This window comes from Otolemur garnettii, unplaced genomic scaffold (assembly GCF_000181295.1).
Source record: "Otolemur garnettii isolate 467f Iridium unplaced genomic scaffold, OtoGar3 scaffold00133, whole genome shotgun sequence".
NCBI classification, from domain to species: Eukaryota; Metazoa; Chordata; class Mammalia; order Primates; family Galagidae; genus Otolemur; species Otolemur garnettii.
In genome coordinates, this window is record NW_003852528.1 from 1,094,532 (window position 1) to 1,115,860 (window position 21,329).

The 21,329-nt window shown below is 46.1% G+C and overlaps 1 protein-coding gene across 1 annotated transcript in view; it reads right to left on the reverse strand.

Moving 5' to 3' along the window:
• Positions 1 to 21,329, reverse strand: part of IQCA1 (IQ motif containing with AAA domain 1) — a 165,179-nt gene that overhangs the window by 91,769 nt on the left and 52,081 nt on the right. The gene's annotated exons all lie outside the window — the stretch shown is intronic.

Genomic DNA, 21,329 nt, shown 5'->3' on the forward strand with positions numbered 1-21,329 from the left:
GGAACCAGGGACCCCCGGGAGAAGAAGGAACCAGGGACCCCCGGGAACAGAAGGAACCAGGGACCCCCGAGAGCAGAAGGAACCAGGGACCCCCAGGAACAGAAGGAACGAGAGACCCCCGGGACCAGAGGGAACCAGGGACCCCCGGGAGCAGAGGGAACCAGGGACCCCGGGGAGCAGAAGGAACCAGGGACCCCCGGGAGCAGAAGGAACCAGGGATCCCTGGGAGCAGAAGGAACCATGGACCCCGGGAGCAGAAGGAACCAGAGACCCCCGGGAGAAGAAGGAACCAGAGACCCCCGGGAGCAGAGGGAACCAGAGACTCCTGGGAGCAGAAGGAACCAGGGACCCCGGGGAACAGAAGGAACCAGGGACCCCCGGGAGCAGAGGGAACCAGGGACCCCTGGGAGTAGAAGGAACCAGGGACCCCCGGGAGCAGAGGGAGCCAGGGACCCCCGGGAGCAGAAGGAACCAGGGACCCCCGGGAGCAGAGGAAACCAGGGACCCCCGGGAGCAGAAGGAACCAGGGACCCCCGGGAGCAGAGGGAACCAGGGACCCCTGGGAGCAGAAGGAACCAGGGACCCCTGGGAGCAGAAGGAACCAAGGACCCCCTGGGAGCAGAAGGAACCAGAGACCTCCAGGAACAGAAGGAACCAGAGATCCCCGGGAGCAGAAGGAACCAGGGACCCCCTGGGAGCAGAAGGAACCAGGGACCCCCAGGAACAGAAGGAACCAGAGATCCCCAGAACAGAAGGAACCAGAGACTCCCGGGAGAAGAAGGAACCAGGGATCCCCGGGAGCAGAAGGAACCAGGGATCCCCGGGAGCAGAAGGAACCAGGACCCCCGGGAGCTGGTATCCTTCCTCCAGGGAACTGATAGTTTGAGACAACTCTTTAAAACAGATTGTATTTTTCTTCTTCCTCTTTTTTTTTTTTAATATTAAAATGCTCTGTGCTTGAGTTAAGAATGAAGACAGAAGCAAATCATTTCTTCCTGTTTAAAATTTAAGATAAACACAAGATTTTGAAACTATGCAGAAGGATGTGGTTGTGCAAATTACAAAGTTTATAATAGTGAATGAAACACACAAGACTCTAGGTTTTAGTTAAGCTGCGGCAGGCGATGTCTTAGCATTTGTTTGGAAACAGTTTGACTTCTGGATGTCCTGAAAGGGTCTTGGAGACCTCCCAAGGAACACCCTGGGCTGTGGTTTCATGTTCTGGGGACAAACAGAACTTGATTGTCTTCCATTCCACACGACTGCTCCCTAAACATCTAAGATAGTCAGCCATTGTCCAGATGAGCTCTCTCAGGTGTCCCGAATGGTCCTTGTGAGCTCATTTCACAGGGATGTGACCAGGGTCCTCAACACTGCTCTTTTTTTTTTAGAGTTAGAGTTTTACTATGTTGCCCTCAGTTCACAGCTCACAGCAACCTCCAACTCTTGGGCTTAAGTGATTCTCTTGCCTCAGTCTCCCAAGTAGCTGGGACTACAGGCGCCCACCACAATGCCCAGCTACATTTCGTTGCAGTTGTCACTGTTGTTTTAGCTGCCCTGGGCTGGATTTGAAGGCACATACAGCCTTGGTGTATGTCTTTTTAATAGATAAATTAACATTTTTAGTTATCCTTAGTCATGTTAATTTATATAATTAGTCATAATCTGAAATTGAATTAGTTTTATCCTTAAAGAATGAAAAAAATTGCCGTAGGGTACTTATTTAAAATATGTTTTAAAATTTGTATCTAAAAAATGATAGTAGTTTTGGGATTTTGTTATGGTGGCTAATCTTACTGGAGGTAGATGATATCTCAACGTGGTTTTGATTTGCATTTCTCTGATGATGAAAGATGGTGAGCATTTTTTCATGTTTGTAGGCCATGCGCGTGTCTTCTTCAGAGAAATTTCTGTTTAAGTCTCTTGCCCACATAGAAATGGGGTTGTTTTTTTCTTATTGATTAGTTTGAGCTCTCTTGAATTCCAGTTATCAGACCTTTGTCAGAAGCATAACCTGCAAATATCATTTCCCATTCTGAAGGCTGTTTGCTTTATTTACTGTGCTCTTGGCTGTACAGAAGCTTTTTAGTTTGATCAGATCCCAGTGATATAATTTTGGTGTTGCTTCCATTGCCCGGGATTGTAAGGGAGCACTTCTACACTGCTGGTGGGAATGCAAGCCAATACAGCCTTTTGGGAAAGAAGTTTGGAGAATTCTCAAGGAACTAAGAGTGGACCTACTGTTTGATCCTGCAATCTCCCTACTAGGTATTTACCCAGATGATAAAAAAACATTTTACAACAAAGACATGTGCACCAGAATGTTTACTGCAGCCCAATTCATAATTGCCAAGTCATGGAAGCAACCCAAGTGCCCATCAATTCATGAACAGATCAACAAATTGTGGTATATGTACACCATGGAATACTATGCAGCCATAAAAAGATGGAGACTTCACATCTTTTATGTTTACCTGGATGGAGCTAGAACATATTCTTTTTGGTAAAGTATCTTAAGAATGGGAAAAAAAGCATCCAATGTATTCAGTACAACTATGAAATCAGAATATAATCACCTACACATTCATAGGAATGGTAAAACATAACTATAGTCCAGAAAGAAGGAGGGAAGAGGAAAGAAAGGAGAGGGGAGGGGAGAGGGGAGTTGGGAGGAGGGAGGGTTTTGGGGGGGGATCCGACCTAATGTGCATAATGCAATGGTACATTTCTACACCATTAAGAATAGAGTATGAATGTTCTCGCCACAACAAATAAGTAAGCAAGGAGATAGCTATGTTAATCCATTAGATGTAAGCATTCCACATTGTATATCAGATCATTACATTATACTCCCTAAATGTGTTAATGTACACAGTTATGATTTAATACAGAATTAAAAAAAATAAAAAATGACGGTGTACCTGCCAGCTCTCTATTCCACACACAGACACACTCCCACTTGTGTGAACTCACGTGTATACAATGTCCCCTCCTTGCGCTCACTGAACCCCATCTGTTCCTCTGGCAGGTGCCTAGGAGACCTCTGTCCCCAAAGCAGTTGGACCTCTGCCTTGTGACGTCCCCAAGGCCCCCTGAGTTTGTACAGATGGGGAGTCTCTTCTCAGGCCTTACCCCGAGACTCGGTCATGCAGAGCACGTTAAGAGAAACAGTTTCTGAGCTCTACTTTGTATTTCTGTGATTTCATCCCCTTGGTTACTGGACTCTCACCTCCCTCCACTCCATTTTCCATCATGCACTGAGGCACAAGTGGAAAGTTCCTTCCCTGAGTCCATCTCCTGGAACCCAGCACAGCCACTTCTGCTCCTGCCGCTGTTTGGAAAGAGGGTCTGAGGTGACCAGCGTTTTATGCCCTGGGCTCTCCACATAGCACAGGGTGTAATACTTTCTGGAAGAGATGCTGATAACCAGAGACCAGAAAAGAATAGAATAGAAATAGAATAGATAATATGTGGCTCCCACAGATGTTTCTGGTATGAACAGCTGGGGCCTGACAGCAGTGACTGCAGGGGACACTCACCTACGGATACCCCCAGGAGTAACCGAGGGCCCCAAATCACATGTTGTCAGGAAGAAGGCTCTTTTGACTAAAAGCGGAAACTAAAGTATCACCTCTCTGTGGCATCTGATCCTGCCAAGGTGCCCCTTCCCTGAGGGCCACTGTTGGCTGTCTTTGCCTCCCTCACCGTTCCAGATCTTTATCATAGAGGTGGTGGGAGGTGGAGGGCATCCTGTGGACACCTGGATGCGTGTTCACCACCCACCATGCCTGGGACATCCTCTGCCGTGTGCTTAGGGGTGAGCTTAACGTCACTCACACACGAGAATTGTATCACAGGAAGGAAAGTTGAAACTAGTAGATTAACAGTCACAGATCCACAGGATAGATAAACTCAAATTTAAGAACAGGGGAGTGGGAAGGGGGCTTGGTAGGTTCCCATGAACCTGCACAGTGCCTGGGTATGTGGCGCACCTCCTGGGTGAAGGTGACAAGGACAAGTCAGACTTTACCTTACGAATGCAAGTGATGCACCTAATCATAGTGCCCTCATAGTCATGAAATAAGAAAAAAGAAATGACTCTGGAGGTATTATGTGCCTCGCTTCCCGTGACAGTCACATGTTACTCCCAGGAATGTCTGAGGACCCCAAATCACATGTTGGCAGGAAGATGGCTCTTTTGATTAAAAGTGGAAACTAAAATATCAGCTTTGTGGAATCTGATTCTGCCAAGGTGTCCTCAGGACATAGCCTGGTCTGGAGATAGGGTCACTGCAGAGGTGACTGGTTAAGACAGGGTCACAGAGAACAGGGTGGGCCTACTGGCGTCCTTTGAAAGGGGGGAATCTGAACAGATGGGCATAGAGGGAGATGGTGGGAGGAGAAGGGGAGCAAGGAGAGGAGGGGAAGAGCACTCTCCCTGCCTTCAGGGGACAGGCCTGGCAGTGCCGTCCCTTCAGCGGACGCGTGGTTGCACTGTGTTCCCTGGCCTTCCTTATTGCCTTGGTCAGCAGCGGGTCTGATGCTGCTCCTCAGTGCTGTGCCCTCTGACCTCCAGCCATCACGAACCTTCTGTGTCCAGCTTTCCTCTGAAAGCTTCTCCTTGGCTTCTGCCTGCTTCTGATCATTGAGTCCCTTCCTCGCCCTCACATGGAGGAGGCTCAGAGCCAGGACCTGCCAGCATTCCTGAGCTCTCTGTCACCCCTCCCTAAGTCTGCACATGTCCAACCCTCCCTGGGTCCCCCTCTCCCTGTAGTGACCACTCTTGCTCAAACCCTTGAGACACTGGCCAGACTCTCAGCCCAAGGCTCCACTGCCTGTACCCGATGCTCCTGCTCTGGCCTGGTCTTCCTTCTGCTCCCATGGGGCCTGCCCTCCACCCCAGGGTGGCAGCCAGGGCAATTCTTTGAAAGCCAAAGTCAGATCAAGCCATTACTTTGCTCAAACACTGCCAAGTATCTCATTTAAAATGAAACCCATGCCCATGTAGTCAGGTTGACCTACATCTCAGCTTACTCAGGACAGGCCCTATTTCCATGCAATTACTAATAGCACCCCTCTCACTATGGAGAGTGTCCCGGTGTGGCCTCCACTCACACAGGCCGCTAGGGTGCTGGCTCCTCCAGCCCTGCTGCTCCTCAGTCCCCTTCGAGGCTCCTTGCTCAAAGCTTTGGCCCTTGATTTAAAAACAAACACACCAAGTGGCATATTCCTTCAATTACTGTAAGATTTTGCTCAAATGTCACCATTTAAGCAAATGAGAAAGGGCCTTAGTGAGGTCGTCCCTGACCATCTCAAAAGGCTAAATGTTTTTAACCAAATAATGTCCCTCTTATCCCATAATCAAGGTCTTGCTAAGGTGTGTATCTTTGGGGTAGAGAAGAAGGGGGTGCCGAGTTGTTTGAGGATGATTATTTTGCACTTTGGAAAGTACTTTAATAGATGCAGGATCTTCCCTACTTAAAACAAATTTTGATACAAAATCCCCTGCAGTGTTACTAAGTGTTAACTGTGCTGCCTTTGTGTGCGGTGATTAAATCACAGCTCCCCTCCCTCACACTTTGCGTCTCAATTCCAAAGCCACTTGATCATCTTCAAACTTTCACCATCTTCCTGATCATTTAGCAGCAAGAGCTAGAATGGCTTTCCTGAGTCCTGTCTGCTGCTGCCCCCACCTTCTGTCCCTCCCCTCCCCCATTTGTCCCCAGTGCTGCAACAGGCAAGGTCAAAGCAGGCTCTCCAAATGGGCACCCCAACCCCCAAATGGACCGGGTGATACAGAAAACGGAACTCATCAGGGGGGTGCATGAACAGTAACCTGGGCCACCTATACGAGCACGTTCCCATTTCACCCACAACTACAGAACGGAGCAGAAAAGGACAAACAAGAAAGGCAGAGGCCACCAGGAGTGCCAAGTTCCAGACAGGGACACTGACCTGATGTGACTGTGCCTTTATGGGTATTTCTGAGCCGTGAGGCAATGTTTGGTCACCTACAAGCCAATGCTGCCACTTTTATGGATATTACATTTTTAAAAAGCAATGATTCAGTTTTTGGGGACAATCTTTATTAGTATTAAACCAAATGCTAATTTTGAAAGGACCAACTTTATATTATTCATTGAGTCCACTTCCTAAAAAGTGTCTAGGAAAATTTAAGTGGGAACACCGATTATACGGCAAATTACCTACAAACGTTAGAGATTGCTTAACATCTTTCAAAACCAATGACACTCCCTGTCACTGAGTCCCAGATATCTGCTAGGTTGTTACAAAGAAAACAGATAAGGAGGGGCCGTCTCTCATCCCATCCCACAGGGGGTCAGTCCTCTAAGGGCATGTGTTCAGGTCAAACCGGGCAGACAGCTGCCCTCCGTGGGCTTTTCTCTCTGCTTCTGCCAATCCCATCCCAGTTCTCCATTCTGTAAGCATCACCTCGGAAGGGCCCTACATAGCATGTCACCCCCACCCCCAGCTCAGATTCTGGCCCTGTCACTGCTTGAGTTCCCCTCTGTGAGCTTGCATGGGGGTCAGGTGTGCAAAGTGATGCCTCTTTGTCTCCACACAGCTCACCCTTCCCTGTTCTATCTCAACCTGTTTTTACCTTGTCCTGCGCCACTACCTCCATTCAAGTCCCTGGCTATACACCCCAGCTTTCCATCCCTGTGTCTGGTCCCACAGCTGTGACATTCCTCCTAAGCTTCCCTCAACTCTGAGGCTGGGGCACCAGGCTGGCTCAGAGCCAGGAGCCAGCCAGACCTGCCCACTCCCTCATCTCTGCAAGGAGACCTTAATTTTGTACAAGAGGTGTCTGCCTGGCAGCTGAGTGATTCAGGCAGTGCCGTGGCCATTTCCTTACTGTCCCTGAACAGTTTTTCTCCCTGAATTCACAACCTAGATGCGGGGGCTGGGACTCCCTCAGGGCAGGGAGACTTGCTGTGCTCTTAGAGTAAGGTGACCAGATTTTAACATTGGTAAAGTGGGACACCATTGGGGGGGGGCAGGGGCGGGGCCTGACAACAATGCAAACTTTGATAAGCAGTTCTCCATAATCAGTTCTCAATAAGTATTTGTTATTATTAAGTTTAACATTATAAAATTAACAAAAATAATATAAAACACATATCCTGGCGAAATAGCCACATGGCAGCTGAAAACCGTATATTCCCTTCCTGTTCTCCCGCATTCCCTAGCTTGTCGTGCATTCTTTCCAAAAATCAGGACTTTCTAAAAATGCCGCAGGACCCAAGACAAATTTTTAAAAATCAGGACTGTCCCGCCAAAAGCGGGAGGGGGGCTACTTGTTTGTTCCAGGCAGTTTGGCTCCTTCTGAGCCAATTGTCCTTGCCTAGAAGCAAGGGAGGGAGCCAGTCTCCTTCTGGTACCAATTCCACCTGGACTGCCTTGCCCAGGAGGGGAGTAGGGAGTTTACATTAGCCTTTTCATTCCCAAATGAAGTTACATTAACCTCTTCATTCCCAAATGGAGTTATATTAACCTTTTCAGCAGCTGAATATTCCCTTCCCATTCTCCCACTGTTCCCTAGCTTGTCTTGCATTCTTTCCAAAAATCAGGACTTTTTAAAAACGCCGCGGGATGTGGGACAAATTGTTAAAAATCGGGACTGTCCTGCCAAAAGCGGTACGCCTGGTCACCTTATCTTAGAGGCAGTGGTGCCACTGGCCGGCCTATCCAGACCTGTTGCACCAGGTCACTCTGTGCAGGCTCAGACCCTGTAGTTCCTACCATACAGGCATCTCTGCCACAGCAGCAATCTGTTCTTGAAAATCAGGTGCCCTGGCCAGAAAACTCTCCAGGAGCCAATTTCCACTACTTTAAATGGAAAGAATTAAGATGCATTATATGTTAACTAGACTCCGCCCCAAACCAGTGTTTTGTAGGCAGAGGGCAGTGCCCTGGGAAAAGCCTAGCTTCTTCTAGAAATAATGATACAATGTTAAGAGGAAAGACCAGTCTGTGAAGAGATGAGAGCTACCATTATGCTTTTGTTTAGTAAGAGAAAGGGATCCGTGGAGAAGCCCACATGAGCGTTTTCAGGGGCGCAGGGGCGCAGGGACAGGAGGAAGCTGGCCACCTGGGTGGCCCTGGAGGCCTGGGACGGGGAAGACGGTTCATTTTCAAACACATTTCAAATTGTTTTCCTTGCTATCCCAGATAAGAATTATGTTTGTAATTAGATAAAATAATGCAATAAAATAATTTATAAAAATAAAGTTCATGTTTGGCTGTTTTCCTCTTATGTCTTAGTTTTAGAGTTTGATTATTACATAGACCTTTAATTTTGACAGTGGGATTAGTCTAGTTTTCTTTTAAATTTTTTTCCTTCTATAGTTAGAAAATTGCAACCTCTCTTCAGGGGAGTAAAATTCTTTTTTTTTTTTTTTTTTTTTGCAGTTTTTGGCTGGGGCTGAGGTTTGAACCTGCCACCTCTGGTATGGGGGCCAGCACCCTACTCCTTGAGCCACAGGCACCACCCAGGATTTAAATTCTTTATTCTGCTCTCTACTACTTTTTGGCTTTAACAGTCAAAGCAATCTAGTGATTATACTATTTTTTCCATTCTTATTACTTTTAAAAACTTCATTTATCACACGTTACTTGTTTCTGTCTGTTTTTGCCAGCTCCTGGGCTATCTGCTTTGTTTGATCTATGTTAATCCTTGCATATTAGTACAATGCATTTACCTTATTTTTCTCTGTAATACACTTGAAAATACAGGGCCATTTGTCCTTCCTCATTGCTCTTATTTTCTTAGTTTAATCTTAATGACTTTAATAATTATCTTTTCAAGTTCAATAAATAATCCTGTTGGGATTTTAATTGGAATTGCATTATCTCTATAAATTACCTGGGGCAGATTGATCACCTTTCCGTTTCACCAGAAACACGGCAGGTTCCTCCATTCATTCTGGTCTTTTTCCATTTCTTCCTTCTGACTTGCAGAGTTAAACTTTCTTACAGCTTTTATATTTCTATTCCACATTCAGTCCGTCACCAATTGCAACAGGAATCTGTTTTCTTGCTTTCTTTAAAACATCCATTTATTTCCTTTTCACATCAATATTTGAACAATAATTTTTATTTTGGCAAAAGTTATTATTGGGGCAAAGGTCGTTATGCTAAGACGAACCCCTTTCTTTCTGGTTTTACATTTTTTAAATAAGACATTTTAAATTTTATCAAATGCCTTTTCTGCATGAACTGAAATGACCATATTGCTTTTATTAATGTATATAATTTCCTACTATTTCCTAACTATTTGTGTTTCTGGGAATAAACACTCATCTAATTTTGAACCCGATGGGAATCTCAAAGTGTTTTCTGGAATAACAATTGAGTCCAAGAGAAAAATCAAAGCATGAGGAAGTTGGAAATGATAAAAAAAAAAAGTCATAACATACGATTTTTTTTTTCATCCTGAAGTATGAGAATTCAGTAACATGAGCCCAAGCTCTAATTTCCCTTTTCTCAGATCACTGCTAGAATGGACAGCAAAGCCCACCCTTGGGGACAATCTGGAGGCTGGAGACCCTGGCATCTCCCTGGTTGGCACTCCTCAGGGGGGGCCCGTGGCAGACCGCTCCTCCGGAAGGGAGGCGCCCCCGCACCGACGGGAGTACAGGCTCACTCAGCAGCCGAGGTCGTGATCTCAGGCTGCCTGGGGTCTGGAGCAGAGGAGTGCTGGGACCTGTCTAGCTTTCTCAAGGGAGGTCCTGGCTCCCCGGGGCACATGGGCTCTAAGCTGGCCCCAGGATCCCTGCCTCTTGGTGTCACATCACACCAAGATGCGTTTTCTCCCCCCAAGTATAGGTGTGACCTGCTTCTACTTCACGGAGTTATAGTCAGGGTGACAGGCTGTCCCTTCTGTGATTTTGTCACACAGCTCTGTTTCTGGACTCAGTTTTTGATGAGGCAAGCTGCCATGTCGAGGAGCTTGCCTGGCCGGGTTTGGGGGTGACCTCCAATCAGCAGGCATTGAGGACCGAGGCCCTGGGTTTGACAGCCCACTAAGGACTGAAGTCTGCCACCCCCAAGAGCCTGGAGGCAGACGAGACCTCAGCCCCAGCTGACACCTGTGAGACCCTAAGCAGAGGACCCAGCTAAGTAGTGCCCAGATCCTCCCCTGGGATGCCGTAAGAAGCAAATGTGTTGTTTCTACAGCGACTAAGTGGGTGGTGACATTAGCAACAGAGAGCTGACACTGTCCTGATGAAAACAGATTTGGGGGAACGAGGATCGGGACGGGAGATGTTAGCCGGCTGCTGCATCCTGTCTGCCCCCAGCAGGCAGGCCACATTCAGACTGGGCTGCTAGCTCTCCCCTGTAAACCAACGGTGCTTAAACCAGACATTTATTTGAATACAACTTCATTTCTGGATAGCCTGGTTTAGTAGACTTGTTTGAATAATTTACACGAAAGTGTTCCTCCATGATGACATAATCATTTGTTAAGCACTTCCATGCTCAGAACTTGGCACCATCGTCTTCTTGACGCCCCCTTCCTGCCACACCATCCAGGAGACTGTCACTGATACTGGATGAGGAAACTGAGGCTTAGCAGACTTGCCCAAGTGGAGTAAAACTTTGAAATGGAAAAAGCAACATGGGACCCACAGACTCAGCAGCCTGACCCTTCGCATGGGGCCCATGGGCAGAGCCGAGCCCAGCAGCCAAGGATGTTACAATCAGAAAGCTTAAAATAGAGCTTTGCATCCAATGAAGAAGCAGCCGGGAGGAGAGACGTATAAGGAAAATCGTATTATCTGGAAATAAAGGAACCCGGGGCAGCTGCCACCAACTGGCCGTGTGATTTGAGAAAATCACTGCACGGCTGTAAGAACCTGGTCAGTTTTCCTGTCTGCCAATGGTGCAGTTGAACTTGGTTTATCTGTTCAGTTATTAAACAATAAGTTTTGGGCAATTGGGCAATTTCTACATTCCTTACAGCTTTAGAAACCTTGCAATTTCCACATGACAAACACCGGGGGTGGGGGGTGGGGGCGCAATGTTAACTCCTTAGAATTTCTTCAGTGACCAATGCCACTTAATAAGGATGGGCTCAGCTAGCACTCTGCCCTTAAGGTCTTATATGGAGGGAAACGGAGAAGCCAAACACCTATCCTTGTACCTTTCAGTTAGCAAATGTGAAATGTGGACCATTTGGTCCAGTGAGGGCCTATTAAAAATTTATGCATATTGTCAAAAGTTCTTACACAAATGTGAAAATGACCAGCTCTAAAGTTTGCAGTGATTTAGAAAGCAGAACTACTAACGTGATAAATTTTCCCCCCGAGGTCTGACACTGAGCTTCAACGGGTCTCACTGTTGCAGACTCACAGGACAGAGATTTATCTGTGTTTCATCAAGTATGAAAAATATATGGATGGAGGGGTTTCCGGCTGATCCCCTCCCCAAGTCATCCAGCACCTCCATTAATGTCAGCAGGCTCATAAATTTTTCCTGTGTTCTAAAGAAAGCAGCTTGTGCCACTGCACAGAAGCCTCCAGAGGTGTCGGCTGCTGCCTATAAATTCACTTACACTCTATCGAGGCCACTGACTGCACATGGGCTCAATTATCAGACCCTCCTCGGGAAACTAGGGGCCTGCCAGTCCTCAACGGAGAGAGGGAAGGTGCACGCAAAGCAGGGCGCTGTCTCTGGGGCATTACAAAATCTGATTTATTCATTGATGTTTCTACTTATTAGTGGGGTATTATTAGCAGTTATCACTCAAGCTGAAGCTTTCATCTTGATTTGAAAGCATGATCTTGAATTCTACAGGAACTTTCCTACTCGGTCTCACCTTTTAATGTTACTAAAAGGAGAAATATAGGAGAATTACTGACTACATAATTGGCTGTTTTGATTCTGGTTACTCTTCTGATGAGAAAATGATACATATGCTTAATTTTCACCTATGTTAAAGAAACATTTGCATAAAACATTTAATACCCATGAGGAATAGAACATGTTAGGATGGAATGGTGGGGTTTTCACGTTCAAAGACTCTGTCACCCCTCACTGTTTACCCATCAGCCTCACTCAAAACCCTCACCCCCATCACCCAGCAGCCCCTCTGCGTTGGAAGAGATCACTCCCTTTTCTAACTCAAGAATCCAGAAAGCTCAGGATAATAAACACAGGAGAAAAAGTGCAAATTAGCAAAATGTTCAATCATTCTCATTTTAAATTCACTTCTTATGCATTAATTTTGAGAATTTTGAGAATCCTTTATAAGCAGCATGAGAATGAATTACAGGGAAGGGCGGCTTTAGGGTCTCAAGGTTAATTTGAAGATACTCTCACCTTGTTTATCAAGCAGTAATGAATATTTACCACGTCTGTGAAACACAGAGGTAGGATCGTTCCTGCCCAAAGGAATGCAGAGATGATGACGTTCATCTCCGCTAAAATGAACTGGAGGCTCTGCACCCAAAGGACGGCTCTGTCCTCTGCTGCAGGTGCGTTAAGCACAGTGGAGGACACGACTCCAAAGTCATCTTACGTGTACCGTGACTGCAGAGATGCAGTACAGTTGAGGTCTTCCACGTGCCCTGGAAAATGCCAGTTTTTGTATTTTTAGCATGTTCTGCCACTCTTTAGGGTGAATCCCTGCGCCAGAAGGCATGCAGAGGGTAGCAGAGACTCCACGTGGCTGCTCAAGGTCACGCCACACCAGCATGGCCTGGGAGCTGCTCACACCTGCAGGCCCAGGCGTGGACGCACAGGCGTGATGGACAGTATGCTGGCACCAGAGGATGTAACCCGGAACAGCCTGCCGGCCCACCACATGGGATCCACAGAGCCTCAAGTTGGTCTTTCATCACAAGCTGGCGTCTGGACAAACCAGGATAGCCTGTGGCTGCCAGGTGTTCTTAATTTGATTTACTGTGACGACCGACATCACAACCTGCGATTTCACAGGGGCCCAGCACCTGTCCCTGAGGCCTCAGCGAGTAACACTGGGGCCTGAAGTTCATCCCACCTCTTAGGTCCCCCATTCAACCTAATATATTTTCCATCAAAGCAAATGGTAGTAAAAAGTTATTTGCCTTTTAATATGAGTAACTTCTCTCCCCTACAGACCACAACTCCTTTGAGAATTTACTAAAAATATAATTAGTGAAAGAAATTCAAAATAATGAGCCCCTAACTCACCTCCCTGGGACCATCGCTCTCCTTTGTCATTCTGAAAGTAATTCATGCTCCATGCAGAAAACTCGGAATATAGAGGAGAAGAACACAGACAGCTGTGATCTTCCCACTCAGAAGTTATCTATTGTGAACAATTGGGCGGCTTCTGTTTGATGTCCTTAAAAGTCCTCAGAGAGAACAATCCTGAACTTTCCCTTGAGAAACAATTCTGGTTTAACACAATGCTCATGTTTCAAAGTCTCCACTCACCTGGTCTTACTTCTCAATCTGCCAGTAACTAGCTGGTCTTTAGCTAAGTTAGCTGACTTCTCTGCGTCTGCTTTGTCATCTATGAAATAATTGGGGCAGGCCACAGCCAGCTTTCTCAAATCCCACGATCCTTCCTTTCCTCTCTCTCTCCCCTCCCCTCTGCTGCCCTGGGTCTCGCTTTTCCTTCTCACTACAGAGTCACCCCCACGTTCTGCGTGAAGATGCTCAGGAGCAGGAGAAAGGAAGGAGCAGCAGGCGAGCCGGGGCTCCCAGGTGCCAACCAAAAGACACCGAGACTTCCCACTCCTCTGTTCTGTGGAGTCAGAGACATTTAAGACAAGGTTTGTGCTCCTGGAACACTCAGGAGAGGAGACACATCTGGTGGTTGTGAGAATCAAGAGACATGAGTGCGAATTCTAGCCCCACTTCTTACAATCCCCCTGGGAAAGACACTCCCCGTGTCTCAGCTGTGGATTCCCAGGAGAGCGTGCATGGGTGGCCCCTGGTGCAGTCCCCTTGCCCAGCCGGGGCAGTAAAGAGATATGAAGGTCCACTGGAAAGACAGGACAGCTATTAGAGGCGGGAATAGTGGCAGCCGGTGTAGGCCTCTGAGACGCAGGCCCGGACAGCATCGGGCTGGAGCGGAGGGGAAAGTAGGGAGAAGACATCTGATTTTCCCAGGCTGATGGGACCTGGAGTTTCCCCTCACTCCAAACACAACATCACTGGGGCCTTAGGTCTTTCCCTGAGGCCTCAGCGAGTAACACTCTGGGACAGCTGGACAGCCACCCTCTCCACTTCCGGGGTAGTCCTAGAGTTCTGCAGGCATCTGGGGGAGGAGGGCTGAGGAGTGTGTGGGTGGTCCCACAGGTCTCAGAATGACAAAGCTTAACTCAGGGAGCTGGGCACTGAAAGGGATGAATTTCACAGCATTTGAGCTGTGTCTTAATTTCAAAAATGAAAAAAAAATTAACAAAGCATTCCAAAAGTGCCTCTAGAGAGAATGTACTTTGCTGGAGACAGGCTGCTAGCTGGCCCTGGGGACTGGAAGCACATTCCAGGCTGGTTTTTGTGAGCCTGTCCTGTCACTCTGTGTGTGTGTGTGTGTGTGTATGTGCGCACGTGTGCTTATGCGGGTGAGTGTGTGCGTGTGCCACCCTCCTCTAGCCCTAGCAGCCCTTGAGGCCCCACCGCCCCCTAGCCAGTCTGTCCTCCTGTAGGTTGATGACTGAGGGAGCCACAAAAGTCACTCCTGGCCGAGAATATAAAGGTCCTAGACTCAGGAATAAAAACGCGGGGCACTATGGGAAAGGCAAGCGTTCCAAATCACAAATTGTGTGTCTGGGAAGCCCATGGTCTCCTTCAGGCCTGAGGTCATTCTGGAGGGGGCACCATGTGCCCAACATCGTTCTAAGGGTTTTGTATTTACGAGTCTAGGTCCTCCTTCCTGTGATGTGGGCACTGTTACGACTCCTGTCCCCATTTTAAAGTGAGGAAATGAAGGCACAGAGAGGTTTAGTAACTGGCTCAAACCTCACAGCCATTAGGGGTGGAGCAGGGATTTAAGCCTCAGCGGCTGGCTCTCGGGCCTCCCTCCCGTGTGTGCGCAGGTGCATGTGTGTATGCCAGGTGCCCAAGATGCCATCACACCGTCAGAGTGAAAGCCGTGTGTGCACAGCTGGATGTGTGTATGCCAGGTGCCCAAGATGCCATCACACCGTCAGAGTGAAAGCCGTGTGTGCACAGCTGCATGTGTGTATGCCAGACGCCCAAGATGCCATCACAGCGTCAGAGTGAAAGCAATGGCTGGGCTATGTCCAGGCTCACCCTGCTGAGGCTCCCCCCACGACGCAACCTCAAGCCCCGAGCCCTGCCCACTTGCACTCTGCCTCCACTTCTGACTTAAGAAATGAACTAAGGCCCAGTTTACGCCGCTTTCAGATTGCTTAAGGTTACATGCACAGGAGTCTGCTAAACTCTGACTAGAAGTGCTCCTGGGCTGATCTAGAGCTAGAATCCCATGGGGGGAGGTCATCTTTCTCTGCATTAAAAAAAAATGAGCTGGTGGGCAGCGCCTGTGGCTCAAGGGATTAGGGCACTGGCCCCATATGCTGGAGGTGGCGGGTTCAAACTCATCCCTGGCCAAAAATTGCAAAAAAAAAAAAAAAAAAAAAAGAGTTGGAATCAGGCATTTATTATGAATTAAGTAAAAAATGCAGGTGGCAGGGCAATTTCAATGCTCCCCAGTGGGGCAATTTAGAATTTCATTTGGAAAGACCCCAAAGCCTAGAATCAATCCCTGTTTCCCAAGATGACAGCCACTGAGGTGTCTCTGATGCCTGCCAGGGACATGCAGAGAGACTGCTGTGTTGTCAGTGACAAGAGCTGGCAGTCCATGGCCAGGCTTTGGGCCACATCTGGGCTTCAAGGTTCTCCCTGAGGCCTGGATGGAGTTACTGCTGAGACTCCTTTATAAAACTTTAAAATGAAGCTTATCAATAAATCCTGAGACTCAGATGGTAGTCAGGACACGGCCCAAGCCAGGAGAAATGCAAAAGAGAGAAAGATGTTTCCTGCTAACAAGTGTCCATGACCGTGTTGTCCACTAGTGACACTGGGCTATCTAAGCTGAAATCTAAATGAATTAAATATAATGAAAAATATCCTCCTCCCAACTGCTTGCCAGCCACATGTGGCGAGTGGCCATCATGCCGGACAGTGCAAAGAAAGGACATCATTGCTGCAGGTCCCACTGGACAGCTCTGATCCAGACTAAAGCAAACTTCTGTAATGTTTGTCCTTCATTGTGAAAGGGATATGAGTCCTTAGCTTGTAGGCCTCTTGAGGGTTGTGGGGGGCTGCTAACAGTCCCCAAAGGTTTTGGGTCCTAATTGCTATAAATGATGTTCTGCATGAAAGGAGTCATTGTAGATGTGATTAAATTAAGAACCATGAGCTGGGGAGATTATCCTAGATTATCCAGCCGTGCCCTTAATGCCCTGGTAAGCGTCCTGTGAGGGAAAGACAGAGGGAGATTAGATACACGCAGGAGAGGAGAGGGCAAGGTGAGCACAGAGGCCGAGACTGGAGTGAGATGGGCGAGGTGAGCACAGAGGCCGAGACTGGAGTGAGATGGGCGAGGTGAGCACAGAGGCCGAGACTGGAGTGAGATGGCCCAAGACAGGGAGGTGACAGCCACCAGAGCTGGCAGACGCAGGAAGGATTCTCCTTTAGGCTCTGAAAGAGGGCACAGCCCTCCCCACACCTGGACTCCAGTCTTCTGACTTCCAAACTGTGAGGAAAACACATCTATGGTTTTAAGATGCCAAGTTTGGTTTGGGGTAATTTGTTAGAGCAGCAATTGTGAACTAATACAAGGACTCCATCAGTTCACGTGTGAAGCACTCAGAGCTCTGCAAAGAAAACAATCGACAAAGCGAAGAGACAACTCACAGAATTGGAGAAAGTATTTGTAAAATAGAATCTGTGAGGTGCTCCAGCCCCTCAACAGGCAAATAATCAAATAATCCAATTGAAAAATGGGCAAAGGATCTTAATAGTCATTTCTCAAAAGAAGACATACAAGTGGTCAACAAGGACATGGAAGGATGGCTCACTAGTCATCAGAGAAAAGCAAGTCAAACTCCAATGCGATGACGTCACCTGACCCCAGTTACACTGGGCTTTATCAAAAGGGCAAGCAACACAGTAAGGGAAGGGGACAGGGACGTGGGGAAAGGGAACTCCCGTATGCGAACGGTGGGACTGTAAGTTAGAGCAGCCACTGTGGAGAATGGTTCCACGCTTCCTTGAAAAACTAAAAATGGAGCTCCCTTATGACCCGGCAATCCTGCTGCTGGGTGCACTTGTTTATCTGCAGGAGGGGAAATCCGTATATAGCAAAGACATGGGCACCCCATGTTACTGTGGCACTGTTCACGGCAGCCGAGATGGGGAATCAGCCTGAGTGGCCATCACAGATGAAGGAATAAATAAGCTGGTACCTACATGACGGAGCATTACACAGCCACAAAAAGCACGAAATCCTGCCCTGTAGCAACACGGTGGGACTGGAGACTGTATGTTCAGCGAAATCAGCCAAGCACAGAAAGACAAATGTTGCACATTCTCATCATCTGAGGGAGCCGAACATGAAAAACAATGGATCTCAGTGGAGCCAGAGAAGAACGATGGTTACCAGAGGCTGGGAGAGATGACGAGAGAGGTGGAGAAAGGGGCGCTGGTCCATGGGTGCAAAGATATAGTTAGAATGAACAATATTTGATAGCACAACAAAGTAATGATAATCAAGAATAAGTTAGAGTACACTTAAAATAACTAAGAGTAGAACTGGAATGTTGCTAACAAAGGTTGAATGCCGGAGGTGATGAATGCCTCAATTACCTGATTAGATTAATGCACAATGTATGCCTATATCAAAACTTCACATGTACTCTATACCTGTGAAGATACACGACTAGGGCTAGGTGTGGTGGCTCACACCTATAATCGTAGTACTCTCAGAGGGCAAGGCAGGTGGATGGCTTGAGCTCAAAAGTTCTACATCAGCCTGAGCAAGAGTGAGACCCCATCTGTACTAAAAACAGAAAAACTAGCCATGTGTTATAGGGGGTCCCTGTAGTCCCAGTTAATTGGGAGGCTGAGGCAGGAGGATCACCTGAGTCCAAGAATTTGAGGTTGCTGTGAGCTGTGATGCCATGGCACTCTACCCAGGATGACAGAGACTCTATCTCAAAAAAAAAAAAAATACAACTATGATGTACCTATAATAACTAAAATACAATTCTAAAAAGGAAGAAACACCACTTAGAATTCCTTGGATGGAATAGTGCTCAGTAGATGTTAGTCTGTTATTATTATGATTAATCACACACCTAACGTATCCAATAACCAAGGGAGGCCAGGGTGTCACAGGGAAGGGCCCACACTGAGTCAGGACTTGGGTGGGACAAGAGGCCAAAAGTTGAGGGAGTTGGTCTGCCTCAGGAACACTGAAGCACTCAGCAACTGAAAGCACGTTTCCAAAATTGCGAAATTTAACAAAAATAGCTATTTCAAGCAGTTCATCCTGCACAGAGGAAAATAAACACAACGGTTACACTATCCAGAAAATTCTAGGTCCCTGGAGCTTAAGTGTGAAGCAAAGATAAATACAAAGATAAATAAGGAGGAAGGGCATAAGACCCACGAGATTCAGCTGGAAAACAGGGGGGACTAGCATGAAAGTTCAGTAGGTAATGCACAAATTACAGAGAAATATGCAGCTAATAATAACAGAATATTTGGAGAAAATCTCATTTAAAATAGGAAAAATAAATATAAAGTTCATAACCTCAATGAGAGATTTGTGGGGCCCAAGCATTTTAATTGCATTATCTATTTAATCTCCACAGCAGACATGGGCCGCAGGAAGTGTTACTGTCCATCTTTTATAGATGACAGGGCTGAGGCTCAGGGAACGGGCGACCCTGGGCACCCAGCCAGTAGGGGTGCATGGGGGTTGGGGAGCGGGCACCGGGCTCTTGTGCCTATACTGTCTTCCTCATTGTTTCTTTCTCTCCCTCTCTTTCTGACTTTCCAACAGGCCAGTTAAAAAATAAAAGACAAATGATAAACTCGGAAGTAATTATTGCAGTAATTCAAAAGCTTTACAATCTGTAATATATGTGACTACATTTTAGAGATCATTTAAGAAAAAAATACCACAAAGGGAAGCTGATAAATGACAGGGCATTTCATGGAAGAAGAAATGCCATTGACAAAAACCTAAAAGGTTCTTTAATTTCTGCGATTAATAAAGATGCAAGCAAATTAAAAGATTACTCAGATAGCAGTTTTCTCTTATCAGGTTTGCAAAATATTAAAAAAGATTATAATCAATTCACTAACTAGTGCATCCATGTCATTGAATGTTGAGCAATCTTTAAAAACAGCTTTTGGAAAATATTTTAAGGACAAGGGAAAACCTAGTGTTAAACTGTTTAAAATTAGAGAAAAAAATTCATAAAACTGTAATTAAAATACATATGTGAGAGAAAAGAACTGGAAGAAAATTTATCAAAAAATTTTTTTTAGTAGCTATCTCGATTTTCTGAAATCACAGGTGATTTAGATTTTCTGTGTTAAACTCTATCTTGCAAATTCCCTACATGCATGATTTTTTTTTTTAGAGACAGTGTTTCACTTTGTTTCCTTTGTTAGAGTGCTGTGGCGTCACAGCTCACAACTCCTGGGCTTAAGCTATTCTCTTGCCTCAGCCTCCCAAGTAGCTGGGACTACAGGCACCCACCACAATGCCTGGCTATTTCTTGGTTCTAGTTGTCATTGTTGTTTGGCAGGCCCGGGCTGGATTCGAACCTGCCAGCTCCGGTGTATGTGGCTGGCACCCTAGCCGCTGAGCTACAGGTGCCAAGCCAAGCTTATATTACTTTTAACATCAGAAAAAAATACTTCAAACAAAATAACTTAAAAATTGACTTATAAACGATTTTTGGCAAATATCAGGCCTGATTAAATGAGGTAAGTATTCTGAGTTATGAGAATGTCCAGAATCTGAAACTCTGGATAATTTGTTGGGCTGTCACTGGGTGTCCTACTGGAATTTAACCTGAGGACTGAACATGTTTCATATTGCAAAAAATAATATTTGCTTTTTATTTGCCTTTGATTTAAATGAAAGCAAGAAAAAGGATTTTATCAAAGTCAATCAGATAAATGTAATCCAATTATGAAAATAAATTCACCTTTGACCTTATGTGACTTCAAAAAGAGGAATTTTTGTACCTTTGTGAATTCTACACAGCTCAGCCTTCATGACAACTAACTGGGCTTCAAATTGTCAGCTCAGCACTCTCCAGGGCACTGGCTGGTGAGGGCTGGATCTTCAAAGGAAGCCCACAAACCCAGCAACCACAGAGCAGGGACTTCCCAGGTGACATCCAGGGCATGCCCTGTCTCCCACATCCCTCCTGGGACTGCAGGTGGGAAAACCACTCAAGATCACCATCAGCCCACGTGTCCCCGCTCTTTTATCAAAACCATTTCCAAGAGTGTCTAAATTATTGTATTAAAATTCTCTCCTAAAATTAAGGTGTTTTAGAAATTTAAAATGAACCCAAATTTATTTCCTCTCTTTCTTTTTCCTCTAATATATTCTGTAACTTTTTTATTATAAAGATAATACTTAATGAAAAAGAAAGACTGGGTGCAGGTGAATGAAAAATTAAAAGGAACCCATCACTTCACCGCTAGAGGTGGCCATGCTAAGTTCCCAGTGTATCCTTCCAGAAATTTCTGTGCATGTGCAAACATATTTAATAAGTTAGATGTTTCTGAATATGTGTATGTTGTATTTTAACTTATTTGGAGTTCCAAGTGTACACAGTACTTTCAACTTGGTTCTGTCACTTAACAAGTTGGATTTTAAAATATCTATATGAAAGCAAGGAATCATTTCATTTATAGAAAATAAATGTTTTGAATATCTATTCTCTGAAACTTAAGAAAAGAGAAGTTCCTGATAAGGGAAGTTCATGAATATAATCCTCCTTAATGGAGAAAATGCAGGTTTTGAGTATAAACCAAAGTGATTTAACAAGAAGACTTAATTCTTTTGAAACAATGCCTTTCTACCTAAATTTCTGAGACTGCAGTTGCACAAAATCATTTCAAGTCCATTTTCTCCAGACACAGTTATGTAATTGGGTCAGAATGAAAACCTGCAACACCATTAGTTTGCTCCATTCTCTGCTGGTTTCCAGATCCATACACTAGTTTCTCCTCAGTACCAGGCACGGTCTGAGCAGACGTGTGGTCTACATGGCAGAGGGGCACTGGGTCAGACGTGTGGTCTACATGGCAGAGGG